Here is a 22,667-nt window from a genome sequence, read left to right on the forward strand (position 1 = left end):
CAGTTTAGAGACTGCCATTACGTTGGAAATTGAATTAGCTTTCCAATGATATAAAATTTACCTAAATTCGATAATCGGGTAAAGAAGTTATGGCTATTTTAAGTTTCAGTCATTAAACACCGTCATTCATGCCAGTAGTGCATCATGGAGTATGTCAATATGACAATTGTCAGTTTCCAGTGTTTCTCTGTGATATTGGCACGTCACGCCAAGACTTATTTTCACATTTTTCACTTCCTAGTGTATCAACGCGATCCCACCGCATCGTGATGAGTCCAGAGTTCATAACCAAAGGGGCACCGCAATCCCACCACATCACGTCAAGTCATCAGTTCTTAGTTGTCATTTTCTAGAGACACTGTGTGATAGCACCGCATTGCGATAGGGGTCAAGGTCGACGAAATTTCTCGAAAATTAAAAGTGAAGTATCGGGATAAATTGATCTTTTACCATGATTATTGCATGCCCAAATACGGGATTTAATCCCTAAAAATATTTTAAAGGTCATTCTTAATCAATTTCCCCCTAATTAAAAGCATTCTCTCTTAAGAAAACAAACCCTAGCTCCAAGAAATCAAGATCAATCTCAAGAATTTCTCCAAGAATCTTCAAGAACAAATATTTCAAGGTATGTTAGTGTTTATCTATGGGTCCCTTTCACCCATAGAGTCCAAGAATCCACTTTTAAAACATCAAGATCTACAATTCATGATTTACATGCAAGAAATTTGATTGTATTAGTGTTATTGATGTTAAATGAGTTCCAATTCATGATTAATTATGGATTCCATGAAGTTTGAATAGCGTGTACATTGGATTGTGAAATTCCCATGTTATAATCCATGAATTTGCAAGTTAGGGCATTGTAATTGCCATGCTTATGTGTTAACCATGATTATGTGCATTAATTTGTGCTCTCTAGGTGTTTGATAGAATGTCCATGTGTATGAATTAATGAAATCATGGCATGTTAGTATATGTATAAACTTATGTCCTACAAGTGTTTGAGAAAATGTCTCTATGATTGATTATGAACGAGTGTACATTGTTATGTCTTTCAAGATCATGTTATGCTTTATTTTTCATGCTATCGAGTCCTGGTGGTATTTAATACCCGATAATTTAGCTGTGTCCCTAAAGCCAGTGTCAGTTACTAAATAGTATCAGTCATGTCACAATGTAGTACTCTCAGTTAGTTACAAAACTCAATAGAACTCAGTCAGTTATAGAACTCAGAAAAATTCAGTAAACTCATTATAAGTTCAGCTCAGTCCAGTTCAGTGTAATCAGTTTTATGTCTTTCAGTTAGGAGTAGGATTCAGCACTGAGTGAAACCAAGGATGAGGGCTTACCTGCCAGTAGAGGGTGTGATCCTTAGAAGCAATCCTTGCATTCCAGAACTACGTAGCCCGTATATGTTGAGACATCTAACCTGACAGTTGAGGGTTGATGAGGTGTTTTAACCTAAAAGCTGAGGGTTCCACCATTCTTATTAGAGTACCTACCAGATGAGGGTAACTCTTCAGCTTGTCTTTACCCGTGGCACGGTATTGACACCCTTCCAACTGGGTTCATAGGTTAGACCCCAACTCAGTTATCTTATCTTATTTGGGGCATGTCAGTTAGATGATTACCTTCCACAGTCTCAGTTTTAGTCTTCAGAATAGAACTTAGTTCAGTTCTACAGAATCAAGATTGTCAGATACAGTCAACCAGTATCAGTAAATTAGTTATCAATAACTTCAGATATCAGTTACTTAATATTAGTAGCTTTAGATATCAGTTACTCAGTATCAGAATTTAGGACTTAGCTTCAGATAAGCTTAGTCATAGTATTTATTTAAATGCATATTAGTGCACACTAAATATTTATAGTAGTATCAGTTATCCATGTATTCTCATGTATTGTTTCTCTATATCATACAGTCAGTTATTGTTTATGCATATGCACCTTTTCATTCAGCCTTACCCCATCTAGCATAATAGTACATTCTACGTACTGACGCATACTCTTTTTTGTGCTATGATGTCTTATATTATAGGTTTGAATGCTCAGGTTCCTGACCGAGCATAAATATATTTTGATTTAGCTAGCAGTAGTAGATTAGCAGTGAGTCCTCATCATTCAAGGATATTTTTTTGTTTCATTATTTTAGTAGACTCAGTATTTCAGTTGATGGAGTTAGTTGGGGGATTTTTCCATCAACTCAACATTCAGAAGTTCAGTTTAGAGTATTTTCAGACTAGTTTTTAGATAGTATTCTGTTTTACAAATTTTTGGTACAGTTTGATAATTTAAAAGTATTTTAGATATTTGAACCTTAAGGTATTTCAACCTATTATTCTGCATTTATTTTATTATATTATTCAGTGCTCACAGTAGTTATCAATTATGGGTTGCTTGTGGTCTTTCGAGGTCATAAGTACCGCGTAGCATCTGGGGTACAGAATTGGGGCATTACATGGTCCCAGACTTGAATTAATCCTCAATATTAAAGCTTATTTCTCTGAGATGAGTTTCTTAGGGAGATGACCCTTTCTTGCTGATTTTATATCTTCTTTAATAATATCAACTTTCTTATAGTTCATTCTTCCCATGTTTCAGCACAAGGCACTTCTAGTTTTTAAAATTTAAGCTCTATACTACCAGGGACTAGGTCCTTTGAATTCCTCTATTTCAAAATAATGCACCTCCATCTTAAAGTGTATTGAGAGAGAGAACACAGTCAGACCTTCCCAAATAGGCTTTGAGCATATATTATTAATGAAGCATATCTGACTAAAATCCTTTTTCTCATGCCTGGATCAATGATCATATGTTAGATTTAGGAACACACATATCCTGGGTTCCCAGTGGAAGGATAATTATGTGATAAAATCCCTTTTGGCCCATGTAGGTAGAGAATTTCTTCTCACATTTATCAAGGGTTTAAGATGCTTAGGATATGGACTGTCATGCTATATATATCCAGAACTATTCATCCTTTCTTTAATCCAGTTTTGACAATTTTCTTTGATGTGCCCATCTCTTCCATGATGAGCACATAATAATTTATGAACGTTATTTCTGGCAGCATGAGCAGCTTTTTTTTGAGCCAAGAGGTTGTGATTCTCCGTGATAACCAAGCCCCTTACCATTATTTGCACTTTGACAGGTCAAATTAGAAAGCATCTATGAAGATACAGTCCATTTAAGAGATTTGTTAAGCTTTTTTCTTAAGCGGACTAGGTCCCTTTTTAACTCTTCATTCTTGTGAAGTAAAAACATAAGTTTTTATGAGAATCCATAAACTTTTACTCAATATAAATTTGAAGCCTTGAAGTTTCTTTCCTCTCTTTTCCATCTCTCTCATTAACATTTTTCAGATTACTCATCAAACTCTAATTTTTAGATTTATCTTTGTGAGTAATTCTTTATTTTTAGAAATTTAGAGGTTAAATCAATTAGTTCATGCTCTTGATTTTCTACTTTTTCTTCCATATCAATCTTCTCAGCAGTCAATTCAAAAATAGAGTCAATCAAGATACTAGCAAGATTTTTTTATCTTTCTAGTAGAGTAGTTATCTAGGTTATCCTTAATGTCAGACAGAGTTACCTTTTTTTTCTTCTTCATATTCTGTGTTGTCCATAAATTAAAAAAAGGTAGATAACTGGATTATACTTTTATGCTAACATACATACATCTCCATCAGATTCAATAGAAGAATCTCCCCTTGCTGCCAGAGCTTGCTTTACTGCATAATCTGCATCAATTTTCCTTCTTGAATTTTCAGGGGCCTGGTCCCTGATCTTTCCTTTATTACCTCCAGTCTTGAGGTTTTTATCTTTTCTTTATCATATCCAGTCTTGAGGTATTCCTGTAAATCTAATTTATGCATTGGACAGTCTTTAATGAAATACTCAGGACTTCCACATTTGTGACACACCTCAGTATTGCTTCTTTTCTTTTTGCTGCTTCCTTTTCTTTGGAATTGACCACTCTTTTTCATGGATTTGACTATACTATTTGCCAAATAGGCAACATCAATGTCTTATTCACATGAATAATGTTTTGAAACCTTTAATTCTAGGGATTTTTCTCTTTTTACTTCTTCTTTAGCTTCTGAGTCTTTAGATTTCCAATCTGTTCATCCATACTAAGGGTCTTCAGGTTTTGCCTCAGTTATAGCATCCACTTTGCTTTCCTAGGACTTAGGAAGGAGACCAAGAATCTTTCTGGTCTGCTTATACAATGGAATCACTTCTCCTAAGCAATGAAGCTCATTTGTGATAGAAGTGAATCTTGTATGCATTTCTTGGATTGTTTCTCCTTCTTTTATGGTGAAGGTTTCATACTAAGTAGTCAGCATGTCTATTTTTGAATACTTCACATCAGTGATAACTTCATGAGTTGTTCTCAAGTAATCCCAGATCTCCTTGGCATTTTCATAGGCAGAAATTCTATTATATTCATCAGGCCCTATTCCACAGACTAATAATTTCTTGGCCTTGTATTTTTTCTCAATCTTTCTTATATCTTCATCCTTGAACTCCCTCCTGCTTTTGATGTCAATTCTTGTAAATTCTACCTCTTTGAATTTTTTTATAGAGACATGAGGACCATCAAGGACTATGTCTATCAGTTCACTATCCTCAACCATAATGAAGTCAGATATCCTGGTTTTCTACCACCTATAATACTGCCTATAGAATCTAGGTGGTCTAGTGGTAGATTACCCTTATTGTAGATTAGGTAGAGCATCCATTCTAACCAAGGAACTCTAGGTGTGAACCTTTTAGAGTGTTCTGTCTTTGATACCAATTGTTGAAATCCTTGAGGGTTGAACCACAAAGTGAGGGATCAGGTCCCTCAAAGTCAATCACAGGAAAAACACAGTAAAACAACCAGGAAGTAAGAGACAATGTAGGAAAAGTCAAAAAATAAGATTTTAAAGTGGAAACCCCCTCGTTCAAGAAAGAAAAAACCATGGCTTTCCCTCATAAGTACCTCAGAAATACACTATAATCAAACTCTTGATTACAAATTTCAATAAACCTAACTCTAGGTTCCTCTCACTTGTAATTCCTCTACTACAAGCTTATCTTGACAACCCTGCCAAGGCACTCTCTAAACTGATTAACTATAATAAGAATTTAACTTAGGATACTCTACCTAAGCACTCTCTAAACAAAGAGAAAAGTTTATTACTCTTATAAACTAAGTAATTCATTTACAATTCAAGCTTCACTCAAGAACAATTTTTATTTAAGCAAACTTTTCCAACTAAGAACTTGAGCAGTGTTGAGTATGGAGTTTTTCATTTTTCCCCTCTTCACTCTTTGTATTTGTAAAAACCATTGAGTGAAGAAGCATATGTTTCCTTTTATAGATGAGTGATGATTAGGGCTGAAATGTGTAATGCCCCGAGAGTACACCCCGAATACCACACGGTGCTTATGGTCATAAGTGATCACAAGCTAACCCATGAACTAATACCTGCTGATAAGCACTGAATAATATACTGATAATGAATGTGTGTGGAAATAACTGGCTATTTCATAAGGTTTTAAATCTGAAAATAATACAACTGATAACCTTAAAGTCTAAAACATATGCAAAAATATTAAAAATCTGACTGAAAAGACCAACAATCGACTAACTGTCTAAAATGTATGAAAGCCTCTAAAATTTTTTGAAAGTGAGTTGATGGGACAGGCCCTAACTAACTCCAATTGGATAACTAAAATAAAATACTAAAATAACAACCATGTCCTTGATAGATGAGGACTCACCACTATTGATGCTACTAATGCGCTGGAATATCTAAGTATGGTAGGGGACCTGTGCGTCTGAACATATGATATCAAACATCATAGCACAATGAGCGAGTATATGGTCAGTACTTTAAATTTACTGGTATGCTAGATGAGGTTAGGCTGAATAAATAGGCTAATTTTGCATATGAATAGTAATAACAAACATGCGTGGAAATATTGAAATCTGACTAAACAAGACTAATAACTAACTGGCTGAATAGCATGAGATAACTGACACAAAGATACATAAAAACTATAAAATATAAGTATGCATGACCAAGCATATAACATGTTTCTAAAATACTAAAAGCTAATAACTAAATAAATGATAACTATATGCTATGGTCAAACAAAACTGAACTGAGTTCTAAACTGAATACTAAAACTGTGGGAGGTATCATCTAATTGACATGTACCAAAACTGAGCTGATTGGGGTCCAACTTGTGACCCCAGTTGGAAGGGTGCTAGTACTATGCCATGGGTACTAACAATGGTTGTGGAGTTAGTCCTAATCTAGCGGGTGACCCTTAAGATCAGTCCTAAACTAGCAGGTAATCCTTGAGAGTGTCAGTCCTAAACTAACGGGTGACATCTCATAACCTACGCTAGCTACATAGTTTTGGAACTTAGGGATTGATTCTAAGGACCAAATCCTAACAGATGGGTGAGCCCCGATCCCTAGGTTCGTTCGGTGCTGAATCCTACTCCCAATTGAACTGAATTAGATTACTGAAATAATCTAAGTATGACTGACATGATAACTAACTGAATTGATAATACTAATACATATCTGAAACCATTCTGAAAATGCTGAGATAAAGTAAACAGCTAAATTTCGAGTATTCATAACCCCCAGGACTCGATAGTAATGACAATAGAGACATACTAAAGGTCAAAACCATAACAAGAAAGCATATTCAAAACTCATCAATTAAGCAATTCATCAAACACACGAGGATCAGGACTTTAATATGGGGATACTTTTAAACACGATGATATGGCACGATCACGTGACAAAATCATAAACTGAGGATTTATTCTAAATTTTCATAAACATGATATGGAAACCACAATATTTAAAACAAATTATAATGCATTCCACTTGAAACTAACTATAATCTTAACTTGAAATTTAAATGGCGATAAATTCATGGACTTAAGCATGGGAATTGTTAAATTATTTAATAATCACATAATTTTGATATTAAAAACATGGGTTAAGGATTTAACATGCAAATATCGTCCTTCAAACATGTCAAGGACTAATTCCAATGGAAACACATGGAAATATGGTATAAAAAATCAAAATTCATGGGAGTTCATAGATAAAATTCATACTATCATGTAAAGATCATAACTTTGAACTTGAAAATAGGTTGTTTGGCTCCATGGGTAAAAAGGGCAAATGGATAAAGACCTAACATACCTTAATTGAAGAATTTGTGGAAGTTCTTAGTGATTTCTTAAAGTTTAAGCTTGAATCATGAAGAGGCTAGGGTTTGTTCTTGAGAGAGAGGGGTCTTCTTTTGAGAGATTGTGTAAAAGATGACCAAATATGCTTTTGGAGGCTTTAAATCTCATGTTTTTACGGATTGGGGTGATGGGAAAAGACAAGAATGCCTCTTTGAAATTAAAATTTGTAATTGGAACGCTGATTGGTCCCTCATCGCAACACACCAAGGCTGCCATCGCTATTCGACTGTGATGCGCCATAATCATGGTGACTTAGTGTTTTTGAAATCCAAATATGGTCCAAAGCTCATCCAAAAAATCTGAAACTTACCCGAGACATGCTACTTACACCCCTGAACATGAATAAACTCAAAAAATTAGGTCTCATGGTAGGGAAGGTTACTTTAAAAATCATCGAAGTGAAGAGGCAAAAAATAAAGATAAGTCTCCAACACTATGCTAAATTTTCAGGTTCTAAACCTCTCGTACATGCACTATGGGCTGAACTGAGCTAAGGCTAATATGGGGTATTATAAAATGTCATTAGACAAGATGTCCTATTTAGTACAAACAATACTTACCAGTTTGTTACACAAAGGGACAAAGCTGTGCAGACGCATGCTAGCTATTCTGTTGCTTCGAATATCCAGGGACCTGTTTCCTTATAGTTATCTGCTCATCATCAAAACTACAGATAGCAGGTTGGTAATACTATGGCACATAGAGCGATGGTCATTCAACTAACACATCATCTTTACTTACACCACATAAGCTGAGCACTTTGAAGATCAACTTATGTGACAATCCATGTTACTCTCAAAAAATCATGCAAGTAATGGTGACTGATGCCTCATTTGTAGAGGAGCAGCTTGCAAACCTAATGAGGGAAATTAAAGGTCTCACTAAGTATTTGCAAAATCAAGATGCTTAAATTGATAAGTTGGTGGACAGGATGGATGGCTTAATAGACGGAGAGTCTAGCCATGTATTTGGGAAAGCTCTAGAAGGTGACAAGATAGAACATCCTGGACTACAAATGCCATAAGCTAAGAAGGTACACATTTCTTCCGAGGGAATGATCTCAATTGATCAGTTAAAAGAGTTCATTGAAGGGACCCTTAAAGACAAGTATGATATTGTCATCAAGTCTTGCCTTATGTATGCCAAGCTTTAAACTACGAGGATTCATAGCCTTAAAATGTTGTTGGCTATCAACCCCTTAAAATTTTAACAATTTGAGGGAAAAGATAACCCAAAACAACACATCACACACTTTGTTAAGACATGTAATAATGCTGGAACTTATGGTAACTATCTTGTTAAACAATTTGTTCATTTCCTAAAGGGAAACACCTTTGATTGGTATACGGATCTTGAACCTAAATCCATCGATAGTTATGAGCAATTGGAGCATGATTTCATAAATCTCTTTTATAGAATAATGCGTACAGTGAGCATGGTAGAGCTTATAAATACTCAGAAAAGAAAGGACTAGCCAATCATTGATGTCATTAATCGATGGAGAAATGTACTCACAAATACTCGGCAAAGAAAAGATGAGCCAGTCATTGACTTCATTAATCGATAGAGAAATGCGATCTAAACTGCAAAGATAGGCTCAATGAAAACTATGCAACAGAGATATGCATCCAATGAATGCACTGGGAGATTCTCTATATTTTATAAGGCATTAAGCCAAAATTCTTTGAAGAGTTAGATACTCGTGCTCACAACATAGAGTTCAGCATGTCTTCTGCTAGGAAGGGAGTAGCGCCTATCCATGATACTCTAAGAGGAAAGGATAAGCAGAAGCCCAAAAGATGATACAAGTTTTTTCTTAAAAATAACAATAAGGAATCCATAAATGTCGATGTGTCTCCTGTGAAGGTCACCACGAAGGTGCGCAAAAAACAAAGAGTGAAAATGACTTCTCAAGCACATCCAAATCAGATGTTAACTTTAAATGAGATGCAATTATAGGAATACCCCATCCTTGATTCTAATGTTTCTAAGATATTTAATGAACTCCTTGAGCATAAGCTCATTAAACTCCCAGAGATGAAGCAGCCCGACGAAGCTGGAAAGACCAATGACCCAAATTATTATAAGTATCATAGGCTTATGAGTCACTCTCTGGAAAAGTGTTTTGTCTTTAAGGACAAAGTCATGCAATTCGCAAATGAGAAGATCTTTTTTGATGATGAGATGGCCAGTTCTCATCAAATCTCTATCACTTTTGGCTTATTCGATCTAGTTTAAATATGCATTAAGAAACATAAGAAAGAACCATTAGAGAAGTATTCAATTGATGAAGGTGATGATGAAGGTTGAACTCTGGTGACTAGGAGCAAACACAAGAAAATGAGTCTACGAAAGGAGTCATTTGAGCAGGCAACTAGAAGTAGAATGGTGAAGAAAATGAGGAAAAAGAGGCTGGTTGAGCTTCTAAAGAAGATGAGGGTAATGGATCTTCACCACCAAAAACCATGACATCTAATGGCATTTGAAGAATGCTTAGCAAGTTGGTTCCATGAAAAATAGCTCAAGTCAACCTTGAGGCATCTTGATTTACTACTGGCAAATAGGGGGAAAAGGGTGAGAACTTACCTATGAAAGATCCTTCATCTTTTGAAAAGCCCACTGGTCCTTTTAGCCAAGAGGCACATGTATATGATAAAAAAAATCCCATTTACAAATAACAATCTTCTACTTGGTGAAACGCTACACAACCGTCCCTTGTACATGGTGGGTCAAGTTCTAAGAAAAAAGATAAATAGAATTTTGATTAACGAGGGATCCAGAGTCATCATTTTTCCTATTCGTACAATGAAAAAACTTGGTATCACTACTGAAGAACTTGTTGAAAGTCATTTGGTGATCTAGGGATTCAACTAAGGGGGTCAGAGGGCCATTGGATCGATCAAGTTAGAATTTATATGGATGCTTTTTGATCAAATACGTTGATGTATGTGATCGATGCCAAGACTTCATATAATATATTGCTTGGTAGGCCTTGGGTACACGAGAACAAAATTATCTCATTCTCTTACTATTAATTCTTGAAGTATCTTGAAGGTAGAGTGGAAAGAAATATAGTAGCTGATGATAAGCCATTCACTATGTCGTAATTCTACTTGAAGAATTATGTCGTAAATGAGAAAAAGAGTTGAGAATGTCACCAAGACCAAGTGTGATGATATTGCATCAAAGAAGATCACAGTGACTGTCTAAAAAGTCACCAGGAAGAAGCCTCTCTTTACTTTGAATAAAGAAAATGTTGTAACCATGAAAAATAAGGCAACTTTTGTTCTCCACTATGTACTAAAGGTTAAAAAAAGAGAAAAATCACCCATCTGATACTCAAGATAATGTATTAAAGGGGTAACTCTACCTATCAATTGGATTGATGCAATAAGTCCATCCTCAAGGATACTTAGAGAGTTTGTGGCTCAATATCTGCCATAAGATATGACACTCCCTGTGAAGCATACAAAAGAAGGTTCTGATCCAAATGCTTACTAGTTATTTGTAAAGACTGGATATAATACTAATGAGCCATTGAGGTTGGGCAAACTTTTGACATAAAATACAACTAGAAAGGCACGTGAAGGACTATGGGACACACCGCCACCTCCAAATCACATCTCTATACGAAGTGCAGTTAGCAACTACATCACTGTGGAAGAGGAGTCCACTACTTCCAATACAAGGCCTTCCGTCTTTGATCGACTTGGTTAATCAACTGCAAGAACTTTTATGTTTGAGAGGTTAGGTCCACTAAATAAGAATAAAAGTAAAAGGCATTAGAAAATTTATCAAAGCATTATTATGCACTCTTCAGCTAGAATCCAAAAGGATTCCCAAAGTTTGATTCCTTCTAAAATGAGGCAACAAATGAAACTTATAGTTTCATAAAAGGAGGTGTTAAAAGCAAAGGCGCATACTGTGGTTCATACTAAGAAGCATGAGAAATATAAAGAAAGTGTTGGCTCCTCATATCACAAGAACAATGTCTCATCTAAAATGAAGGTTGATGAAGAAATGGAAGATACTTTTTAGTGTTACCATATATCCTTCAATGAAGATGATCATCAAGAGAAGAAAGATGCTGGCGAGACCCACCACAACTTAAATAAGAAGTGAAGGACATAATAGATCCCTTGAAGGAAGTTAATCTTGGAACTGGTGAAGACCCAAAACCCACTTACCTAATTGTGTTTCTAGCAATAGAGAAGGAAATCACTTATATGGATATACTCAAACAATATATGGATGTCTTTGCTTAAATTTATAATGAAATTCCTAGATTAGATCCAAATGTAGTAGTTCATCAGTTGGCAGTCAAGAATGGGGCTCGTCCTATTAAGCAATTCAAAAGACATTTTAGTCCAGAGTTGGTTCCACTGATTGAAAATGAAGTTAACAAACTCATTGAAGCTGAATTTACTCATGAAGTCAAATACCCCATGTGGATTTCAAGTATTGTTCCAGTGTGGAAGAAGAATGGATAAATTCAAATTTGTGTTGACTTTTGAAATCTCAATAATACATGCCTTAAGGATGATTTTACAATCCCCATACCAGAGTTAATGATTGATGCCTCTACTGGTTGTGAGGTAATGTCCTTCATGGATGGTTTATTCGGCTACACCCAAATCCATATGGAGCCAAATGATGAAGAGCTCACTGTATTTCGTATGACCAAAGGTATTTATTGCTATAGGGTAATGCCTTTGGGTTTAAAAAACACTGGATCCACTTATCAAAAGGCTATTCAAAACATCTTTGATGGTCTACTCCATAAAAATGTTGAATGCTATGTGGATGACCTAGTAGCGAAGTCAAAAAAATAGATGACCACTTAAAAGACCTATAAATGGTATTCGAGTTGCTTTGAAGATATCAACTTAGGATGAATAAATTGAAATGTGCCTTTGGATTTACTTCAGGAATGTTTCTTTGCTTTATTATGTGACACTGAGGAATTGAAATTGATTAGGCCAAGGTCGATGTAATTTTAAAGATGCCGAAGCTTCAAAATGTTCATGAGGTAAAAAGTCTTCAAGAAAGGCTAGCATATTTAAGGAGGTTTATCTCAAACATGGCTGAAAAATGTTAAACATTTAGCCTTCTCATGAAGAAGTATGGTTCTTTCAAATGGGACAAAGCTTATAGTAAGGCCTTTGAGAGTATCAAATTATATTTGATGAAGCCTCCAGTTTTTGCGGCACCTATACCTATAAAACTATTGATACTCTATATCGTGACACAAGAAAGGTCAGTTTTAGCACTATTAGCACAAAAAATGGTGAAGGTAAATAAAACTCTCTTTACTATCTGAGCAAAATAATGACACCAAATGAAATGAATTTCTTTCTAATCGAAAAGTTGTGTTTGGCATTGTCCTTCTCAATTCAAAAGATGAAATAACACTTTCAAGCTCATGTTGTTCATTTTGTGTCCAGGTCAAATCCCATCAAGTTTGTGATGTTGAAACCAGTCCTTAGTGATCGACTTGAAAGATGGTACCTTTAATTTCAATAGTTTGAGATTGTATACGTTCCCCAAAAGGTTGTACAGGGACAAGTATTAACAGACTTCTTGATAGATCACCTAATACCTGATGATTGGGAACTGACCAATGGACTTTCTGATGAAAATGCTATGACTATTAAAGCCAGACCCCCTTAGAAGATGTACTTTGATGGTGCCGCACATCGAGGTAGAGCTGGGGCTGGTGTGGTATTTGTCACTCCACAAGGATAGGTTATCCCATACTCTTTTACCTTGATAAATCATTGCTCTAATAATATTGCTGAATATTAAGTGCTAATACTAGGACTTGAGATGGTTGTCGACATAAAACAACTAGAATTTCAAGTCTTCCTTCTTTAATAATAGAGCATATGCATAAAGTGCTTCATGAAAAGAAAGGGAAACATGGAATGCCATCTGGATATCTCTTGAACAAGGTGTTTGAACACTATGGTGTAGATGGAACTAAGGGACCACCTGGAATAGCCAAGCAGATGTTTAGTCTGATAACTCTTATGAAGAATAATTGCATAGAGGGCAAAACTGGATCTGTGTCTCAAGTATCTGAGTTGCTAGCTATTCAAGAAAGGTTGGTCAAGGAAATGGAGGAGTTGAGAATCAAGTTTGTTACTAAATACACTAAGATAATGGACCTAAAGTTACATAATCAGATGTTATCTTTTGAGGGACCAGATGTCACTGATGAACTTGAAGCTGAAAATGCAAAACTCTAGGAAAAAGTGGTAGACTGGTAAAGTTCAAGGATTGAATACTGAAGTGAAGGTTTTCACTAAATAATTGTTAGATGTCCACAATGCTGAAAATGCAAGAATGAAGATGCTGTTTAAGTCCCTTTTCCCCAAACCTCCCTCTACCTAAGCCCTATTATCCCTATTCTCTGATCAATCTTGTGTCAGGCTCATATGTTGGTTATTATATTGGCTCTTGCCGATAGTTTATTTTATGTATTATTTTGGTGTGATTCTACTGGTACTGACTTTTGTTTGGTGAATGCGTTATTGTTATTTCTTTTTAATGATGCCAAAATGGGTAAAATATGCTGACTTTATGTGTTAAGGACCAGGTGTGTGTATGTTTGAGGAATGTACTGATGATATTAGGGACCAGGTACCAAGTGCACACATGTGTGATGTGTTTGTGTTTGAAGGTACAGTGATAGGGAGAAGTATGCAAATGCACTAAATGAATAATGGTGTATGATGACAGGGAAGGTAACTAAAGTTTGATAGAAATTGACAACAAGGGACCAGGTCCCTAAGTAGTGAAAACATGGTTTGCATGATAGGGTGAACATTTATCTTCAGTAGTGGTAATCACAATGATTAAATGTGATGAATGTGCATGAGCATTGATGCTCAAAACTCTATGATTGGTTTGTGATTATAAAAAAAGGGGAAATTGTTGTATCTTGCTTTGATTATGAGAAAATGACAACAAAGGACCGGGTCCCTGGATGTCCAAGGGTATAGTACAACTGGCACGCGTCTGCACAGTTTTGTCCTCTTGTATAATAAACTGTGCAGGTGATGCTTGTACTATTTAGGACACCTGGTCCCATGGAATTTCAACCTTAATCATCACTCATCTATAAAAGAAAAAGGATACTTCTTCATTAAGTAGTTTTTGCAAATCCAATAATTGAAGAGTGAGAGAGAGACAAAAACTTAAATTCAACATGCTCAAGTTTTTAATTCATTTGTGCTAAAATTGCAAATATTCTTGAATCCAATTTGAGTGAATTAATCATTCTATAAGAGTAGTGATATTTTCTTTTTTCTTTTAGAGTGCCTTAGATAGAGTTGCCTAAGGTTAAAACTATTTAGAGTTAATCAGTGTTGAGAAGTCTTGGTAGAGTTGTCAAGTAGAGATTCTAGTAGAGTTACTACAAGAAGGAGGAGCCTAGAGTTAGGATCAAGTTCGAGTCTGTAATCAAGAAGTTGATTATAGTGAACTTTTGAGCTTATGAAGCCAAGCTATGGTTTTTCCTCCCTTGAGCAAGGGGTTTCCACGTTTAATCTTGTGTTCTTTAAGTTTTCTACATTTTTGTGATCCTGTTTAAATTAATGTTTTATTGCCTGTGATTTTGAGGGACCTAGTCCCTCACAGTATGGTGCAATTCTCAAGGTTTCAACATAACTCGAGAGAGAGGTTGAGATTAGGAAAAGAAGATTACAATATTAATTTGAAGCTACCAACCTTTATCTAATTAACTTCAGAAAGAGAAGAGCTAGTTAAATTAGAATCCAAGACAAGGGTTAGTAATGCGACACTTTGAAATCGAGAGGAAATAAGTGAAATTCACCAAAAGGTGTCGAGAAATGATTGGTAATACATAACTTGTTAGATTTTTCATGCAAGATATCGAGATAGTTTGACGATCACACTAAGTCTATGGAGTTAGGAAGTAAGAGGAAACATAATATTAGTGTTTGTCTCTTATTGATATCATCCTAAAGAGTTCAAGCATTGTTACAACTACTATTCATACAAAACCCCCCATTTACTTTCTACACTTTCCAACTACATCAGTAAGTTCTTGACAGAGATTCGTCCTATTCCTTGTGGGTTCACCCCCAACCTTTATTAGGTTCTATATTTTATCAATGAACATGTTATACTTTTTAGGAGGTATAATTTAGGCGACATCAAATTTTGGCACCATTGTCGGGAAATATAATTACAAATTGATTGATTAAGATTGTTGGTTTTTGGGTTTCTGCTATTTTAGGGCATATGCCAGTGTATTCCCTACACTAGGAGTCAAGGAAATCCCCTAATTCCTTTTAATTCTGAGCTAGAATGAACCTTATGATAGAATCGTAAGATATCGGAGTATGAGTATGGATCTTGATATGATGGTATTTAAGATGACCCAGATACTTTGAATTTACCATCCCTGTATGGTGTTCTTGAAACCAGCACTCAAACCACAACTCTGTTATTAGCTGAAGGAAATACAAGGTTGGTAGCTTCCCGTCGTGCAACCTACGGGGAGGAAAGAGTGAGACAAAAAGATGAGTATAGAAAAGCACTTGACAGAGATAGAGCTAAAGGGGATATACCTCAACCACTCCCTGCTTATCAATATTTACCAATTTTTGATGATTCAGAAGAAGATTTAGGGTATGTTGAGCTGATTGAGGCATGATCTATCATCCCTCTAGAGTTACCCTAAGGTGTAAAGTTTGACATTATGAGTGTAAGATACAATTGCTTAATCTGAAGAGTGTGTTTGCTATTTTTTTGACTGATGACTCAAACGTGCACATCATGAATTTTGTCATGATTTCCATATCGTATAATCTACCTGGGATGAGTCAGGAAGATTTAAGACTTAGGTTGTTCCCATTCTCTCTTATAAGCAAAGTAACATTAGGGTTAGGGGAACTACCTTGTGGGTTCATTGCCTCTTGGAATGAGTTTCAGTCATAATTATTGGACAAATTTTTCCCACCTTCTAAAATACTGTAGTTGAAGGATAAGATTTATAATTTTAGGTAATAGTATTCAAAGGCACGATATGAGATTTGGTTGAGATGTAAGAAGACGTTGATAAATGTGTCCAATTACTAAATTTCAGGGAGAAATTTTCTCGAGATATTCTATAGAGCCCTGAATGTAAACACCAAAGCTGTTGTTGATACAATTACTAATGGGGATTTTATGAGCCTTCACTGGGAGATAGCTACAAAAATCTTAGATCAGGTCTCTAAAACTAACAGAGGGTGGCATACTTAAAAGGTAGATAAAGGAGCTGTTACTTATGCTATTGGGGTTTCTAGTGAGCAGAGAGCCCTAGATGATACAGTGGATCAAGAGGTAGCATATCTGAGGATGAATATTGTGTTACTTACCAATTAATTTGCAACTATGCATGTAGAAAAGGCAAATACAGTGGTCGCATGAGGTAAATCTATTAGACATGACGAGTTAAACTCTAAGGAGGAAACTAAGTGCTTGGACAGGAGATGATGGGTTTTCGAGCCAAGGTCTAAGGTAATAATATGGTGCTTTAATGTATGAATTCTTAGAAAGTACTTGAAATAAAATGAATTAAAGATTCTTGGCTGCAATAAAAAAGAAAGATTGGCTACAAATAAAAAAGGAAGATCTCCAAGAATCAAGAAAAAAAGGAAAAGAAATATGCCTCCTCTTTTAGTAGTAATCATAGCCTGCCTCACTAAGGAAAATAGTATCAAGGCCTTGATCAATCATTAAATGCGCTACTATTTCTATGGAAAGGAATTTTAGGTAGTTTTGGATCATTATTATGATCCATTTTATTCTTCGAAACAGGATTCTCATATCCTATTTCTAGGGATAAAATATCTTTGGTTGCCTAATATTTTCCAATGGCTAATAGTAGCCCAATCACTGCTATTTAAGCAGTGGAAAACTATGGATGAGACATACCATTGTATCAACCTTCTCTAGTTCTTCGCTCTACTTTATTCAACAGTTATATTCTCTTGAAAGTTTACTGTGTACTTACAAAGTGAGGAGAGAAATAGATAGTTTGTAAGACATCATTTGAAAGTGAGAAATATAAAGAAAGAAAGTGAGTCAAAGACAAAAAGCTTGACTCAAGCCTTGTACTTTGAATTTATTTTACAAAGAACTAGTAGAATCCTTTGCAACCCAAGGGGACTAGAGTAAGACCTATTAGAGGTCCAAAGCAGTATACAACTTTGGTGTTATTTTATTTTAATATTTTTACTCTCTAACTTTTATATTTTTGTTGTATAGTAGACTATCTATCTAAGCGAGTCGACTATTCATTCAAGAAAGAGTAATTCACTCCCCCTCTTACTACCTTCAATTGGTATAAGAGCAAGGACTCATAATTATTTTCTTAACATCAAGTTAGATAAGATCATGGTATAGACTATTGCTAGGGCTTTATTTTTTTAAGGAACATCCTAAATTCAACCTCCTTATTTCAATGGGAAACACTTATCTCATTGTAAATTAAGGATGGAGACTTTCATCAAGTCTTATGATGTTAAAGTTGGGAAGGTGATCAAATTTTATGATCTTACACTTGTCTCTACAACTAAAGACAAAGATGGGAATAAATTAGAAAGTAGTGAGACATCCACTGATAGTATCCCATCCTTAGAAGACTACACTAATAAGCAAATAGATATCATTCAGATCAACTCTAAGGCAAAGAATATGCTATACAATGCAACCAGTGGTGAAAAATATGTGAAGATCTCCTGCTATGAAACTGCAAAAGAAATGTAGGACAAATTGGAAGTGACATGTGAAGGAACTGAGAAAGTCCATCAAACTCTTGTAAGTTTATTAGTCTATGACTATGAACTTTTCAAGATGAAGGATGGTGAATCTACTGAAGAAACATTTGCCAGGTTTGGCAAAATTGTCAGAGAACTAAATCTATAGGAAAAACCTATCCTATAGCTGATCATATCACTAGCATTCTCAAGAGTTTGCCTCCTCCATGGCTTTATAAGGTTTTGGCTCTTAAAAGCATGAACTTGAATAAAATGACCTATGATGAAGTCAGAAGAGATCTCATTTCCTTTAAAAAGGCTCACTTAAATAATAAGGATCAACAACAAGATGAAAAGAACAAAACTATAGCATTCAAAGCTGCAGATGAACTTGCTCTCATCACAAGGATAGTTGTATACAACTATAAGAGATGTAAAAATAAATGAAGGGGAAGAACAAACTACTCAAAAAGAAAATAAAATACTCACCACCACAGGAATGAAGGTAAGTGCATAACTATGGTCGATATGTCATATTACTTATGATTGCCCATAATCTAGAAGAGGACTTTACAAAGAAAATCAAAAGGCTTTCAGTTGCTGGGATGATTGTAATACCCCAAGACTTTAACCAGTAGTGCAACCATGACTCAAGCTCATAAGAAATAAATTATAGTGTTTTGGTTGTTTTATGATCAAGGGTGATGTTTATTAAGGACTCGAACATGTCCTAGCGATTAGTTGAGTCAAAACATTCTTTACCGATTGAATTCTTGGGAAGGATATTGCCATATTCAACTTTAAATGATCATATCTCTCATTATACTATGAATTATTGATCTCATGACCTACCAAAAGATATATAATTGAGTTATATTTCCAACTATATCAATTTCACCAAAATACGGTATTGGAGCAAAGAGTTATGTCCATTTTACTCCAGCATGTCAGGCTGGGAAACTGAGGGACGACATTCGTGATAAGTTATCACGAGCGTGATGACTTATCACCAATGTCATCAGCCCTGGGTAGATTTCCACCCCCCGTGATGACATTTTTTGATAATCCATCACGCTCGTGATGACTTATCACCAATGTCGTCAACCTTAACCAGAAAATCATAAATTTGACCCTTTTGTGATGATATTTCATGATAACTTATCACCAGTCTGACGACTTGTCACGAATTTCGTTAGCTATTTTTTCAGCAATTAAGGAATGTTTTTGTAAGGGTATCTTGGTATTTTCCACCCTTTTTTAATCTCTATATATATCCAAAATAGGGGAGAGAAATTCATTCTCTCCAATTCTTTTCCAAGAACATTCAAGAAGCTAGGGTTTCCTCTCAACCCAAAAATCAAATATTCTCTAAGAAATTCAAGAATCTTCCAAAGATTTCATCAAGTTGCTTAAGAATCAAGTTCTCCAAGTCAAAGGCATCAAGAAACTTAGCTCAAAAGTGTGAAGAAGGGTTTCCAATCAAGCTTGTTCATCTTAAAATCATAATCCAAGGTATGTGGGGTTTGAACAAGAACACTTCTTTCGTTCTTGTGACCAAAGATTTAATTTCTATTGAATTTCATGATTCTTGCAAAGGGGATTTACACCCAAATTACTTTATTAAGGATTTATGAGATTTGAGCTACACAAGATTGACATACATGAATATTTCATTGTCTTATTTCTTAAATTGAGAATTTATGCCATCAGTTGTATATTGTTATCATCAAATGATGATTTCTAAGTGATTTAAGATAAATGTCATGATTTTAACTTTTCTATGAGAAGTTTGATTGTTGAATATATATTGATATTTGAGCTTGAGAGTCAAGAATGAGTTCTTTGATATTTTCTTAAAGTTTTTGACATTTGATATGAGTTAATAAGCAAGTACACTTGATGTTAAGAAAGATTGTTTGAATTTGAGTCGAGTTAGGAATCCATAATTGTTTTGATTTAAAGCTGAGAAATGTTTATGATTTAGTCTCTATGGTAGATCCTTGAGTTGATTATGGTGGATTTCCTAATGCGTTCTGAGCTTAAGTCTGGGAGTAGTATTTAGTACCGATCGGGAAGTGTAGGGTCAGCACATCCTACTTCTCCAGAACTATGTGCCACCGTAGGATTAAGATTAAAGGCCAAAGGCCAAGATAGTGATCACTAAAGTTAAGGTTCTATTCCGATGGCAAGGATAGAACAACTCTCCCCAATGTGGGTAAGTCGTTGGACTCCATGTAATCTTACATGGTTTATGTTGGTTATAAGAAACTCCCAAGTCCATAATAGTTAAGTTTTTTGAGACACCAAGTCACTCTAAGTCTTAAGTCAAAGAGTTTCGAGTTGAGTACATTGTTTTATGAGATTTATGAAGCATGTATTACTATTAAGGATTTATGGAAACTATGTTTCAGTTAACTCCAGTGAAGAAAATTATAAGGATTTATGGAAACTATGTTTCAGTTAACTCCAGTGAAGAGAATTATTTCCATTAGCATGCATGATTTTTCTTATACAATTAGGATATTATTTAAATGTTGCATACACCCCCACATGCTCAGTACATTCCCAAGTACTGATTCCCATACTCTTCTGTGTTATATATTTTTTTGTGATGTAGGTTTAGGTGCTCAATCTCAACAATGATAGTGATCTTCGAGTACCTCCATCTACATTCTTATAGTTGGTGAGTCCTCATAGTTTGAGGACCTATATCCCTGATTTTGTCTTGATAGTAGATGGTGTTTTTTTTCAGTTCAGTACGAGTCAGTTGGGGATCTGTCTCAATGGCGCCTCAGTCTTATATAGTAGAGTCCTTGTCAGACTAGAGTGCCAGTATGTATAGAATTTTAGTATTTGGATTGTACAAGCTAGTTTCTTATCTTATTCTAGTATGTTCATGATATGTCATTCTCTCTTATTTTAGCATGACTATTGTCAAAGTGAGTTCTAGAAGTGATGACCAGCTTAGAGGGTTAGCTTGAGGCCGCGTATGGCCTTAAGCACCGTGTGACATCTTGGGATGAGATCTTGGGGCGTAATAATAATAAAGAATAATCAGGTCATGAAAATGACACCATTAAGGATTGCTGCTTCATGGTAATTTGATAATCTAGTCAGGTAAGAACTAATTCATGAAATGAATGTTCTAAATTATAAATTCTGTTAGATCTTGCCATGGCTAATTTAAATAAAAATAATGAAGAGAAAATTACTTTATTAAGAGAAAGAAGAGATTGGGAATTTAAATTTGAAGTATGTGAAATTGGAAAAGATTATTTGTAAGAAGTTGATGACTTAAAAGTCAAATTTAAAATCTTTGAAAAATCTATCAGTCATAGTATTGTCAGAGCAAATCAGTCGACCAAGTCAGCTGACAAATCTGACAGTGGTACTTATGATAATAGATTTTATAGCCATGAAGGATCCGAATGAAAAACTAACTCTAGTAAGTAAACCAAAAAGATAAACCACATTCATAATAACAAATAGTGTAACTGTGAAAACTCTCAAAAATCAACTAACTCCAATCAGTCAACTAAAAAAACCAGTCACAATTATAATACCTATTATACAACCACAAAACAATACTATAATTCTTTTTATCACTGTGGTAAGCCTGGTCACAAATACTACAAATGTAGGTTTCGCTCTAGAAACCCTAACAAATAGATTTGGAGATCCAAAACTAAGTGAACACATCTAAGAACTAACCATGAGGGACCCAAGAATACTTGGGTACCTAGAAATAATTAATATAATTATTTTTTAGGAACTCTACTCAAATTCTAATGTGAAATGGCATCTTGACAGTGGATGTTCAAATCACATGACAGGGAGCGAAAGTTTATTTGAAATAGTAATTGATTTTGATGGAGGTGACATCAACTTTTGAGATAAGTCCAAAGTCAAAGTAATAGGTATTGGTACTATATCTTTTAATAATTTATGTGATATTACTAATGTATATTTGGTCAAAAATATAAAGTATAACTTGTTGAGCATTAGTCAGCTTTGTGATGCAGGATTGGAGGTAAGGTTCAAAAAGGATATATGCATAATTGAAAAACATGAAAGGCAAATTCTTGCTAGAAAGAGACACAAAAATGTGTATGATCAAGACTCTATAAAAAAGAAAGAAGGACATATATGTCTTGCCTCTATCTCCAAGGACCTCTACATATGGCATAGAAAGTTTGGTCATGCTAGTATGAGCCATATTGAAAAATTAGTCAAGCATGAACTTGTAACTGGTCACCCAAATCTTGATTTCAAAAGTCTCACATCTGTGTAGCCTGTCAACTTGGTAAGCAAACTAGATATTATTTTCCTGTTAAAGATATTGTCTCTACAACTAAACCTTTGTAGCTACTTCATATGGATTTGTTTGGTAGTATTAGAAGTGTTAAAAGATATGATTTTAAGATTATTAATGATTATTCTTGATTTACATGGGTTATGTTTCTATCTAACAAATATAATACGTGATAAGTAGTGATTTTACCACTCATTCGCACTTATTTTTCATGCACATTACCTTGTCTCAAATGAGTAGATGGGTCATAGTTGTGATTTAATACACTAATAGCCACTCGTTATAGGTATAGGAGTTGAAAAGATAATGATA

The sequence above is a fragment of the Capsicum annuum genome, chromosome 8 (genome assembly GCF_002878395.1).
Source record: "Capsicum annuum cultivar UCD-10X-F1 chromosome 8, UCD10Xv1.1, whole genome shotgun sequence".
NCBI lineage: Eukaryota > Viridiplantae > Streptophyta > Magnoliopsida > Solanales > Solanaceae > Capsicum > Capsicum annuum.